The sequence below is a fragment of the Solenopsis invicta genome, chromosome 2 (genome assembly GCF_016802725.1).
Source record: "Solenopsis invicta isolate M01_SB chromosome 2, UNIL_Sinv_3.0, whole genome shotgun sequence".
Taxonomy (NCBI): domain Eukaryota; kingdom Metazoa; phylum Arthropoda; class Insecta; order Hymenoptera; family Formicidae; genus Solenopsis; species Solenopsis invicta.
The window spans coordinates 8,204,000-8,218,442 of NC_052665.1; the positions used below are offsets into that span (position 1 = coordinate 8,204,000).

General features: G+C 32.3%; 1 protein-coding gene across 1 annotated transcript in view; it reads left to right on the top strand.

Annotated features, from left to right (window-relative positions):
• The window catches only part of LOC105200923, a 203,611-nt gene that overhangs the window by 25,765 nt on the left and 163,403 nt on the right, over positions 1-14,443 (top strand). The gene's annotated exons all lie outside the window — the stretch shown is intronic.

The following is a 14,443-nucleotide window of genomic DNA, read 5'->3' on the forward strand; positions in this document are numbered from 1 at the left end:
CGTAGATGCATTTCGAACATACGCGACACGTGATATATATAAATGAAAATATCTATGAAAATTTTTCTCTGTGTAACGAGCGAATTCGTTCGTAGCATTCTGTTGAGAATTTCATTGCGTTGGTTGCCGCAACATATGGTTTCATCAAAACCGACGAGATGAAGTTAATGCAACGTTCGTTGATATTTGAAAAAAACATAAATGTGTATTTCTCATTTTGCGATATTAAAAAAGATCTCTGAAAGAGGAAGATGCTGTCTCAATTATTATTCAATACGCAATTACATATACAAGCAGAATTTTACGTATGGCAATCGCGCTCAATCGAAAAATCTTCGGAAGAACGTCGAAGTAAGCTTCATGAAACGAATACTGGAACTTTAAGAAGATGGAAGTTCCTGCAAGTTTCTTTAGCAAGCATTCGTATACTTCATTCCGAAGAACAGCTCCGCAATGTCGCCGCTGGATTCAGTTATCCCGGAAGCGCCATCCTTCTTTATCACGAAATCTTGACAGACGGTCGTGGGATGCCTGGTTTCCAAGGTAGGGGTCGATCGATTCTCCCTACCTAATGGAATGCAGTCCAGCTTATGACGGTTGAAATCGAATCGCCGACTGCAAAATTAATTACGCTGTCATGTGATCGTACTTAAAGCAAGATTTATTAATTTCGGAAACAAACAAGGTGTTATCGTGTTAATTGCCTTTTTCAAATGGGATTCATCAATTTATAAAAGTAACAAGCAACAAAGATCGATTGGAATGTAATGATCTGATTAACAGCAGGGATAGGAAGTAATGAGTTACATTTAGCAACTCTATTACTTGTTACTTGTTACATTTTATAATACTTTTTTTTATAATTTGGTAATAATATTACAATTTGTCATAATAGTAATGGTAAGGCCAGAATTGAAATAGTCACTTTAGGAATCAACTCGTTATTCGTAGAAAAATACTAATTTATAAATTTACTCGTTACGTAACGAGTGAAATAAAGAGTTACTTTTTTCAATGAGCAATACATAATGACAACGAGTTGCTTGTTAAAAGTGATTGTTTCTCAATTCTGGCGTTACTATTACTGTTATGAAAAATTGTAATGCCACTATCAAATTGTTATTATAAAAAAATAAAAGTAACGGTAAAGTAACGAATTCCCATCATCGATTGACAATTCTGCGATTTTCAATTTGACCTGGACGTAATGTTATTGCAATACCTTGGGGTGTAGCAGGAAGTAGGGGGTCGATCGATTCTGGCGACCAAAAAGCGATATTGAGAACCACTGTTCCAGGACTCACCTGCGTCCGACGACCCCATCCGGAGCTTCTCATCGATCATATATAGTAGATAGTGAAATATTCTGATTTTGAAATACTAACAATTTTATCAAACTTTGGTTTGTCAATGTACACAATCGTCAAACTTCAGAATTTTTGAACCAACCAAATTTTGTTCGATGAAGATGAACACTAGATACATGAATGGACGTACAGCTCTATTGAGCAATAATCATACAGTCAGCTCATTGCTTTGTTGAAGAAAGAATATTTCAAAGTGAATTTTTCGATTTTTGAAACATGATGATAATGATTTGAAACATGATGAAATAAATTTGAAATACGTAATTCGAAATACGTATATATTTTTTATTGAGCATCCTGTTGCACATTTCATATTTCAATTTTTTAATAAGGAGATGTTTTTTCTCAATTATATTTTTTTAAATGCGTGATGAAATAAAGCAGAACTATAACTAGTAAAAGAATTGTTACAAGGTATGTGTAATTAATTCACAACAAATTTAAAAAGAAACCATATATTTTCTTCAAAAATACGTACGAATATTTGGATTCTAGTTTTGTTAATGCATAATAAAAGAAACCAGAATTGCTGTTAATAAAATAATTGTTACGGCACACATGTATTTTACATCTTTGTAATGCATTTGGGAGAGTTATAGGTCACTTAAATCCAAGAAAACAAGCCCGCGGATATTTCTTGCATTGTAATTCTTATCAATTATATGTAGTACCCAAAAGAGCAGCGTAGCATGCTCCGCATAAGCGAAAGAATAAATTGCAGCGTAAAATTTACCAAAGGAAATACGGAAAATCGTAAAACCGTTTTTGGAGCTTACAATAATCGCACGGTTTTCACGTTAATTGTTCGAAATAGAATTATTATCTACAGTATTTAATTCTCGTCCTCGTTTTCCATTTAATAATTCTATCATGTCGGAAGTTGCCCTCTGTTTTTCGTTTTCATGTGCATGTAAGTACGTGAACTCGGTAAGCTCGAACAGCGCATATTACTCGGATGCCGGGAGGATTTTATATATATATATATCGTCTTCATGGCGTCGTAAAAGCAAAGAATGTCTGTACAATCCGTCTCTCTGCAAACTACTTTCCTATTCATTTTCAATCCGATATCTCGCGACATAAAATTTTTTAGCGGCAACGACACATCAATCAAATCTTTATGTTTTCCATTCTTGACAGAATTGATAAACTCGACGATGAAACGCGTTGATTTACGAGCGAAAAAAATTGGTGAATGTACGCCTCTTCATGGTGTACATTTCAATGATATTATCCTTTGTAAAATGGAAGGACACACATTATGCGAAGCATACATTTCAACAAAACGCATCAATGACCTCTCTTCACACGACCTGCACGTCTATGCGCGCGTGTACGGGACGTAGAAATTAATGTCGGACAGAAACAAGGGGAAACAGATGCAAATGGTTCTCTCATCCATTTTTGAGAGAGAAATGTTCATTAATCTCTCCGAAATAATTTCGCGAACTTGGCTTATGCTGCCGGAATAATTAAACAGATTTGCTCTAACTGACACACTTCTCTCTTTTGAGTTACATTTACCGTTGTCATGTCGATCGTAGATATTACGAAACGTGCAACGTATGTGCTTGCAATATTCGCAATTTATTGTTTTCTTTAAGTAAATTCTTGTCTGCTGTTCTCCTGCCAAATTGAAAATTACAAATACCAATAATTATATATTTTGATAGATGAATTTTTAAAATTACATGGTAGAATTATTTTATCTTTTTTATAATACACGAGAAAAGCATTGAGCGTGTATAAAATATTTTTATTGCTTCATACTGTAATACCGTGAACATTAACTCTGTAGAACTAAGTGGTACATAAGCTTTGTAAACTACATAAGTTTATAGTTGGAATTATGCTCGCTCCATATGTATTCGTTTAGATAAATCGACTAGGGAATATGGTATTTACAGTGTGCATTATATATTTTATTTTAACCAACGATACTAATAAATATATTGTATTTATAGTACGCAGTTTTGAGTTATATAGTTATTCGAGAATATTTAATCACGATATACGGTGAAACAGCTTATAACATCTGTTACTAACTGGAGCGGAAAGTAGCCGCCCTTCTATGTGCGACAAATTAATTTCTGAGTTTAACGGTAGATGAAAATTTCGTACCATAATTATGCTATCCAAATTATAAAGTTATAAAATATTTTGTGTAAAGGGGAAACCATCAGTTTATCAAAAATATTTTTTTAAAAAAAGCGATAGAATGTTCTTTAGTAGGTACCCTCAACAATTTGAGTTCGGAGAATTTTCTCATGAAATTTATTCCGGAATCATAGTTGAAGAATAACATATTTTATATTTTATCACAGTAAAATATAAAATGTTTGATTATTTTTACTGTATACTATACACTGTATAGTTTTATAAATTTCAGTTATTTTAAAATTTCTTGAAGAGTTTATTATTTTTGAGATAGCAGGTTGCGGAAAGTTTTTCTTGCGCTCCCTATTGTCTTTTCTTCATCCGTAAATCTTGAGGAAGCGTGCGCTTGGTTTTTTGAAGAAACGTTACGTATATTACTTTCTATTTTCTTTTCCACAGTAGCTCAAAGTGGTTAGAGATATCATAAAAGAAATAATAATAATACGTTCATGGAGCTACTAATTGACTCGATTAACGAATATGTTTTTATCTACGCTCAAGTTTTACTGAACAGAAACGCTACGAGTATGAATGTCAATTACGGTTAAAATACGGTCATCGACCGTTTCTGTTCTGTGAAGTATCACCGGAAATAAGAGCAACACGTGAGCGTAACGTGGTCACAATGTATTGATTTCGCGACAGAGTCCTATCTGATCTCATGCGCTGTCCAACGCAAGATATAGCTCTATATCAGAATCTCTCTGAATTCGATTCGCGATAAGTAATGAGCACATGACGCGCAATTCTTTGATTTACATTTGTGATTTTATTGACATTAATTTTACTTACATTGACAGATAAACGCAAAGAACACACAAATCTCAGTCGTTAACGATCATGTTTGATTGAACATGAACAACTAATTAATTTATATTCTTATCTGGTGATAAGTGGCACGCGAGTTAAAAAATGACTTGCTCGTCTTGAGTAACAAGTGCGATCATTAACAGTTTTTCTTTATCAATACGTGAGATAGATAATGAATATTAATCAAGTTTATATACGACGTTTTCCTTGATCCAATCGATATACGAAGATACGCGGATGTACACGTTCAAGTAATAGTCAATACAAGGTTCTCACCATGATATGATGCCGACAAGTTTTTCACTAACGATCACAGGACCGCCCGAGTTACCCTGCAAAAGAAGTTTAAAATGTTTTCTGTCAAAACAAAACAAAAAATAGAAGAACAATTTGCGCGTACATAAAATGTTCAAAGCTCGTGTGACGCTTATAAAGCATTACAGTTTTCGCAATTGTTGCTTCTTCTTTTAATTTTTTGTTCCAGAATATATTTCGCGGAAGCGTGTACGTCGATAATTAAAAACGACATTTTTTAACTATTTATTTTATCTAGAAGTTTTTCGTGTTTTCGATTTCTTTTTGCAAGTATTACACTGATACTCAAAGTGTTATTTTATTTTATGTCTGTTTAATTTATTTTATTACACGGCAATTTGGCTAATTAAAAGCCTTAATCTTCTAAAGATTTAAGTGCATATTACTGCGTGTATCATTACTGCATGTATCGTTGCATGTTACTTATCAAGTTTTTAATCATTAAAAACTGGGCAGTTTATATCTCATTTCATTACGTCGTAATGCATAATTTGCAAAGTAGATAATTTCTGTTACATTATATTTGTAATTTTATTGACACTAATTTTATTCTGGCTGATAGACTTTACGCCAAGAAGAAACAAAAGTAAGAATAACATTTTAATAACCATATTTAATAATAAACTCTAAACTTATATATTTGTTTGATAACAGACTTTGAACTGCTTATCATTGTAATTGGTCGATTTATCTATTCTAGAAATAAGCTTGACCTTTAAGCTAAATATAAATTCTATTGTCAAATTATCAAGATTGCGCTATCAAAATTGCAAATTTTGATATGATAACTAATAAGTTAAGCTTGAATGATAATCACATCCCTACTACTACATTTGTTTTATATACTTTGTGGAAGTATCGCTGAGATAGCTTTGAGTAGCGATATTGAGAAGATTAGAGATACGTGAATCGAATTTTTATATAACTTCATAGACTGAATTTGTTTTTACACAGTATTTAATAACAAAGCGATAAGGAAACGTGTATTTATTTAATATTGTGCATTAATCGTAAACTTGATAGAAATAGTATCGAGTGTTGATTCTCATACAGATTTAATTTCGCACGCAGAGCTAAAACATTTCCACTTTACGAAAACGATTCGTTTGTTTTTGCTATAACGGCAAATAATATATGCAAATGTTTTTTTATAAATTCGTTGTGCAGACACTTACAATAAAAATACCGATACAGTTCCGAGTACTGCAAATAGTGCTTATTAAAATTTATCTTTTCTGTTGCCGCATTCATCATTCTAAGAGGAAATGTGTGCTGGTTTTATGCAATTAAAATAAAATAGTCATAATGTAATGTATCTCCGAGAGCGTCATAAATTCTTTACGAATGCATCTGGTCGAGTGAACTTTCGATTGGTAAGAGTGCAGAAGCGAAACTGCATTGGAGATGACATTGATTTAGCTTTAGATATTTCGGAAGTCTTATACGTGCTGATAATATAGCAGGGATATTATTTTTTCTCTTTATACGATACTTTTAAGCGATTAAATGATGTTCTAAATAACAAATCCTTAATTTGGATTTTTTAAACAGTTTTTTTAATTTGCTAGATCTCTCTTAAACGTACAAATATACACAATTTATTTGATAATGTATGTTGCAATATAAAATACAAGAAATATTAGTAAATGATAACTTTTATTGACGCATTGTCATTCGTATGACATTGATATTCGACATTCAATTTTTAAATTTTTTTGTGAAAAAAAATGATATACATATATCGGAAAACCCGTAGATCGTACGTTTCGAGCGCATGTGACACGTGATATAAATGAAAATATCTTCAAAAATTTTTTTCTGCAACAAGCAGAGTCGCACGTCATCAGGAATTTTATTACGCTGCATCAACACAGCTTCAAAATGAGATGAAGTTAATGCAACGTGTATTCGTTGAAATTTGAGAAAACACAGTTTTATATTTTTTATACCATGATATTTAAAGAAAAGGTCTCTAAAAAAAGAAGGTGTTTTTCAACTGTTATTCAATATGCGAACGGATATATATACAGAATCAAACTTAGGTAAGACTATCACGTCACGGTTGAATGATCATCGGAGAAATAGAACGTCGCTGTACTAAGTCATGACGAGCCGAACTCTCTGGTTATAAAGAGACTGAAGTTTTCCCAAGTTTCTTCGAGCGTTCGTACTTCATTCCGAAGAATAGTTCGCAATGTCGCTGCTGGATTTAGTTGTCTTGAAAGTGCCATCCTTCTTTATCACGAAATCTTGACAGACAGCTGCAAGATGTCTGGTTTCTACACAAACACACACACACACACACACACGCACATAAGGAGTCGACGATCGATTCTCCCTATCTAATGGAAAGCAATCCGACTTATGATAGTCGAAATCAAGCCGTCTGATGCGTAGATAATTACGTCTTCACGTGAGCATACTCAAAGCGATATATCGAGCTCTCTGGAATTCCGAAACAAACAATCGTTATCGTATTATCGTATTAATCATTGTTTTTAAAGAAAATTCCTAATTTATTGATTTAGAGAAGTAATAATGCTAGCAACAAAAGTTGATTGAAATGAATCGACGTTACGATCGACAATTCTGCAATTTTCGACTTGCAATTGACTTTGATATTCGGTTATCGCAATACCTTGGGATGTAGTAGAGAGGGTCGATCGATTCCGGCAAACAAGAAGCGATATTGAGAACCGCTGTTCCAGGATTCACCTGCGTCCGACGACCCCGCATCCGGAGCTTCTCATCGATCATACAGGTAGTGAAATAGTTCGACTCACGCCTCTGTTCTCGGTTTGTCGAGGCACACCGTTGTCAAATTGTTTAGCATCCTCGAACAATTCAGATTTATCTGATGACGTTGAATGCTCGGATGAATGAATCTATGAAATAGCTTTACATGGCAGACGGACACATGTTTTTGTTGTGCTGGAAAGAAGATATGAATTTCGATCGTAATCGAACATAATCTTGTTAAATTCAAAATATATAATTCAAAAATATATTTTTCATTGAGCAGTGCAATATCGAGTTTAATCTACAATTCAATTTTTTAACTGACAACCATGTTATTTTTTCACAAATATGTTAAAATATTTACGTTATATTTTTCTTAACAAGATAAAGCAAAATTATGATAAAATAATTCTTGTAAAGCATATGTAATTTATATTTTTGTAATGCAACAAATTTTTTTAACGGAAAATCTTATTATTTCATTAAAAAATACGTTGTATTTCTATTTTTGTTAGTGTATTATTTGGAAACAGAATTACGGTTAGTAAAATAATTATTACGAGACATATGTAATTTGTACTCTTGCAATGCATTTGAGAAAATTCGTTCACTTAAATCCCAGAAAACAAACACGCGGATGCTTCTTGCGCTTAATTCTTAACAATTATATATAGTACCCAAGGATCCCTAAAACGAGGGAGCAGCGTAGCGTGAGCGGTGGCGTAAGTTGCAAAGTTTACCGAATGAAATACGAGAAATCGTAAAACCGTTTTTGGAGCTTACACTAATCGCGCATTTCTCACTGTAATTGTACGAAATAACAAATTTATTAGCTGTTGTATTTAATTTTCGTGCTTGTTTTTCATGTTTTTCGTCCGTGTTTTAATGATTTTATTATATCAAAAACTTATTCTTTATTTTTCACTTTTGTATGCATATATATAAGTATGCAAGCCGGTGGAGTCAAATAACAACGTATCAGTTGGATGCCAGGTGGGATTTTCGATATCGTCTTCACGGTGTCGTAAAAACAAAGAGCATCGGTGCTACCCGTCTCTCTGTAAACTACTTTCCTACTCAAGTACTTTCCTACACAGTCAAGTTTCAATCTGATACCTTGCAATATCGAATTTCTCAGCGTCAACGACAAATCAATCAATCCTCGTGTTTTCCATTCTTGACAGAATTGATGAACTTGTTGATGAAATTCGCTTGTTTACAAGCGGAAACAATTTGCAAATGAACGCCTTTTCCAGGTATATATCGACGATTATTATTGTTTTTTTTTAAATAAAATAATAGAACACACATAATTCAATTTCGATAAACGCGTTCGAGTATTTCATTTAGGTCTTTACGTGTGTGAGATGTAAAAATTAGCGTCAAACAGAAACAGGATGAAACAGATGCAAATGGTTCTTTCATCCATTTTTGAGAGAGAAATGTTCATTAATCTCTCCGGAACAATTTCGCGCACTTGGCGCACGCTGCCGGAGTGCTTAAACGGATTTGCTTTGACTGACCCACTTCTCTTTTGAGATACGTTTACCGTCGGCACATCGACCGCAGAAATTAAACGTGCGATATATGTATATGTAATATTTGTTATTTATTCAAATGTTTGTTTTCTTTAAGTAAATCTTGTTGTTGTTTGCTTGCAAATTGAAAACTACGAATATCAACAATTATATATTTTGATGGAATTAATCTTCATAAAATTATATGACATATTTTTTAGCATCACAAGAAGAGTTAAACACGCGTAATGAGCTACATGATTATGTACAAAATACATATGACGTATATTTAATGATTTATTACATTTATGTTTGAACGTTTAATTGTACATATCGATTTCACTGTGTATGTCATTAAGTATCAAAATTGATTTGTGTATACTTCGATAATTACGATATTTTAAATTATTCCATGTGCTCATTGATCCAATCGATGTATGACGGGACGCGTGTATACACATCAGGATAAAATGGGTCACCACAGGCTGTCGAAGAAGTATATGAGACGATTCCTATCAGTATTCCATTGACAGTGAGAGGGCCGCCGCAATCTCCCTGAAAAATACAATTTCCCAAAAGCTAACAATACATTTGATTAGAAAGAACCAATTCTCAAACAAGGTTATTTTTTATATTTAAAATGTATTTTTGTTAGCGCAGCGCTAGCCTGCGTTATTTCTGCTTTGTTATTTTAATTAAATTGATGATTGAACACAACGGACTCTCGGTCCGCTCAAATGCGAATTGTACGATCTTGCTGTTAATTAAATTAAATCGCAAAACGTAACAAAAAAACGAATATGTTAATAAACAAAATGATCAATACAGTACATTCAACGTAATCAGTGATACCGTGAATTAAAATATTATAATTATCGAGCGTTTTATGCGTGCATAATGTACATTGTTAAATATTATATTAATTGATTAATAAATGGATAAATTAAACGTGCGATAAAATAAAAATTATAATAAGAAATTTCAATCATGTGGAGATATGTGTTCACGAATGATTGCTATCAATTACATAATATAATCAGGTTTATTCTCCTTGTCGAGGATCTGTAATATATTATGCAACTCAAAGTGTAAATCTTATATTAAAACATTGTGTTTAAAAGTCATTAGGAACAATAGCGAGTTGAAGTCTCGCGTGAGAAGAAGAATAATGCGGGCTAAGTTAATGACTGTTCTTGGACAGACAATGTAAAATTTGTATAGTAACTACTAATTAACGACAGTGATGTATCGTGACGCTTTATGTAAAGTAAATAGCTTACATTGCATACACCCTTAACTGCAAATGGCTCCTTTGCACAAATTTGTGTGTCGTGAACATGTACATTTACTGACTCGTACACTTTTCTGCAGTAAGACTGATTGGTTATTAAAACGTTTGCGGTGTATAAAAGAGTGTTTCTATTTTTTCCAGACTGCAAATATATAAAGCACATATACAAATATACATGTGTAACTTACTTTATTTGAGGTATGATTCTCAATGATCTTTAGATCTTTAGATCAAGCATCTAAAAGTCTAAGTGATTGAATTCACAGCAAATGTATAGGATATAAATGCTATATAACATATACGTAAATGTACATATATATACATATTATGATAGTTATATCCTTTGGCTGAGCTACTTCTCTTTTATGATATGTTTGCGCCTAACACATTGATAGCAGAAATTACGAAACATATTTGATGTATGCTGAATTCTTAAGAAACTTACCCAAAGTTTACCGAATCCCGAAACAGTCGCATACGAGCCGACATGAATAATTTGATTTTGTTCCGGTAATGTGACGGGATGCACCATTAAAGAAAATTCAAATGGAGTTTTGAGCTAAAAATGACTTTCCCATATATTCTTTTGCAGAGTCTTAATTTTCAAATTGTTTAATTAAATTAGTAAAACTATATGTGTTGATTGTTATGGTACAAATTCTACGTTACCTTAAGTAAAGCGATATCGTGGATCTCTGAATATGTGCCATTGTATTTTTCGTGCAGATAAGAGGACTCGATCAGATACACCGCATGCGGTTTTTGTAGATCTATTAATCCCACATTGACCGAAATGTCCTTAACGTTTTTACTATAAAAATATCATGTAGAATGTATTTTTATTTATTCAGCACTATATTTTATATTTCTGAAAATTATTCCTTTAGATTCTCATATTTACCCCTCCATACAATGAGCAGCGGTCAGTACGTATAGCTGGTTAATTATAGACCCACCGCAGAAGTGAAACTTTGTTTTAATATTTTGAAGAGATACCTGAAATAATACGAGTATACTTTGTATAGAGAGTATAAAAATTTAATAGGTTCTCACAAATTTGTTTTTGAAGTTGATCCAGCAGTGAAAGGAATTAACTTATGGCTTGAGTTTGAAACTCAGCTGCTACACACATTTTTAAGCAAAGCAATGTAATAATATTGTAAGTAACTTACTTGGTATGGGATTTCACCAAAAAAGGCTTCATTTCCTCCTACAATCCTTGGCGTTCTACGACGTGGTAATGAAATGGATTTGCCTGTGTTCATAATATTTGTTATTACATTTATAAATTTAGTTTGCTAAATGCACTAAGTTGAACGATCACAAAGCCGATTAATTTAGATCAGCCGATCAGTTAGATTACCCACCTTGAAATTGTTCACTATGAACAATAAAGAATAAAGGCACTAAGAATAATATCTGTATTATCATCGTTAGTAATCTTGTGTGATGCTGTCAGCTAATTATTCTAAATTTGGCGTGATGTATACACACTCGAAGATATGTCTATAAAATTGAATTTTAAATTATATGAGATTAGATAAAATAATTGAGACTTATTGATACTTAAAATAACTTTTAATTTACTAGGATACTGTCTCACAACTTATATTATCACACTTTTTCCATTAATTTTTTATTATTAATAAAACGTCGATAAATGTCTAGTTATCATACAATTTTCTATTATACATATATTATGTATATATTTATAAATTCTTTGATTAGCGAATCAAAGAAATCTTGAAATGGTTATTTCAGTGATAATAATGATACAATTGTATCAAAGAAATCTTTAAACGGTCATCTCAATAATTAATAAGAAGAATTCACAAAAAACCAATCGTGGAATCTACTTATTGCCAGAAAGATGGGGAAAATGTACAATTAGCGAGGGCAATATTGTGCAATCTATAATGAAGTATTTTAAGATCAAACTATTTGAAACTATTTTGAGTGACGTTCGCTTACGCGATCAGTAGTTAGAGAAAAAAATATTTGAGATATTATTGATAATAATCGTAAACGCGAAAGATTAATTGTTCACTTTATTTTTTACGACTGAGAACTTAGACGATATTGCACAATTTATTTAAACTCTTTCAAAGCCAATTAGCACTTGATGACTATTCTGCACAATCCTTACTTATATATCACAACAGAGAAGTATTTCGAATGTCACTGATACTGCCTGACGAGTGCAACAACTGGTATTTTCTTTACCTTTTTATAGTTTTTGATGCAGAGGTCAGGGGCCCTATTTTTGAAAACACACGAAGAACTTTCGTATACGAAAGTGGCAAAACAACCAATGTAGTTACTCGATAGTATTTTCCCATTGGCTGTTTACCATTTTTGTATACACAAGTTATTCGCACGTTTTCAAGAATAGGGTCCCAGGCCCGGGATTGGGCCAGCGAGTTATCGAGATAAGCTTGGTGGGCCGGTTCAAATAGAGCCGCATGGGCCTAAGGGGGGAACCTCATGTAAACGACCGTTTTTTCTCGATTTAAAAAAAATGATAAAATTTATTGAATCTAGAAAGTACATGATAATATTCACTATTTAAGCTAATTAAAAAAATGTTTTTAGTGTTGAAATTTAAAAATGGCAGCACAACAGCTGTTTGAAGTTGGCTCCTTAAATTTGCGCTGGGCAAAGCCGAGGTACAAAATTAATGTAAAACCAAAATTTCAAGAAAATTTTATTAGTTTATTTAAAAACGCACAGCATATACTTAAATAATTAATAAAATTCATAAAATTGCCAAAACGATAACGTAAACAAAAAACATAACTTTTTTTTTAAACAATTATTGTTTGAAGCAAAATATTAATGATCAGATAGGTATATGTTGAGGCCAGATAGTTAAAGAATGAGCATGTAAAATTTGAAGATGATCGGTCAAGTAGTTTTTAAGTTACATTACCTGGTGCGTAAAATTTAGCGTTGAGAAAAAGATATTTAAAGTTTTTGTAAAAAAAAAATCGCGAAAAATTGTAATTGATTAAAATCTCGATTTTTGATCAATCAGCAATTCCAGAGCCGTGTAATGGGTCTTTCTTTTCCTGAAATCCCTAGAATTGTGCTATTTTTTCTTATTTACGAACAATAAGTACAGGCTTCTTTTGTTGGCAGATGTGTGTATATCTACGCACTCCGGCCGCTGACAATGAGACCAACTCACCTTTGTTTGAAATTAACATAAAAGGAAGTCTCTTATAACTTTCTAATGTTTTTTCTACATTTTTGAGATCCTAATAATTTAAGAAAGAAACAGAAAACGTGAAAAAAATCGATTTTACATGAGGTTTTCTCTTAAGAAAAGTTGGTCGTCTGCAGGTTCGTGAAAAGCAGAATCGCGGAACTGGCTTTGCCTTAAAATGGGACACTCTATTAAGGAAATTGCAGAAAATTTTTATCAGGCTACCAAATTATTATTTGCTGCTTCTTTGTTTTAACAACGTACAGATTGTTGTGTATCAGTTATTATTGTTTAAAGAAAAAAGTTTTGGACAATGAAATTTTGGATTTATACAGAGTAGTTGAGTGTTTACAGAGGGAACTTTCAGTCTTTTCATACAAGGTACACAACACAATACCCATATGCTTTTGGAACAGAATTTTCCAACAATATTCTTCTTCTTTTAATAAATGCCATTGGAGATTGACACAAGCACATGACAAAAAATTTGCATGGTTTTTGGAAAAAAAAAAACAGACATAACAATATTAGACTCATTAATTACGGTGACATTGACGAAGGATGAATATTGTAAAAAAATAAAAAAACTTTTGTGTGACAGTAGTGCTTATATCATTGTAACAAAAATCTTACAACCAATATCGAAAGAAAGCTGAATGGCGTTTGGAAAGTTTGAATTCATAACAGGATATCGTTACATAAATAAATTAAACCGATATGTTAAAGCGCATAAAGACAAGAATAACAGTAACAATAAAAACAATGTAATCTATAAAATATGTTATAAAGATTGCGATGCAACGTATATTAAACAAACTAAGAGACAGCTAGGCACTAAAGTCAAAGAACATAAAAATAATATAAGATTAGATCCGTCAAGACAGTCGGTAGTTATTGAGCACATTATAAATAATAACTATATGTTTGATTGGGAAAATACACAAATTTTGGACATCGAGAAAAACTTCTACAAAAGACTTTTACTCATTTCTGAAACAGTACATATAAAGGAACAAAAGAACAGCATGAATTTAAATAAAGA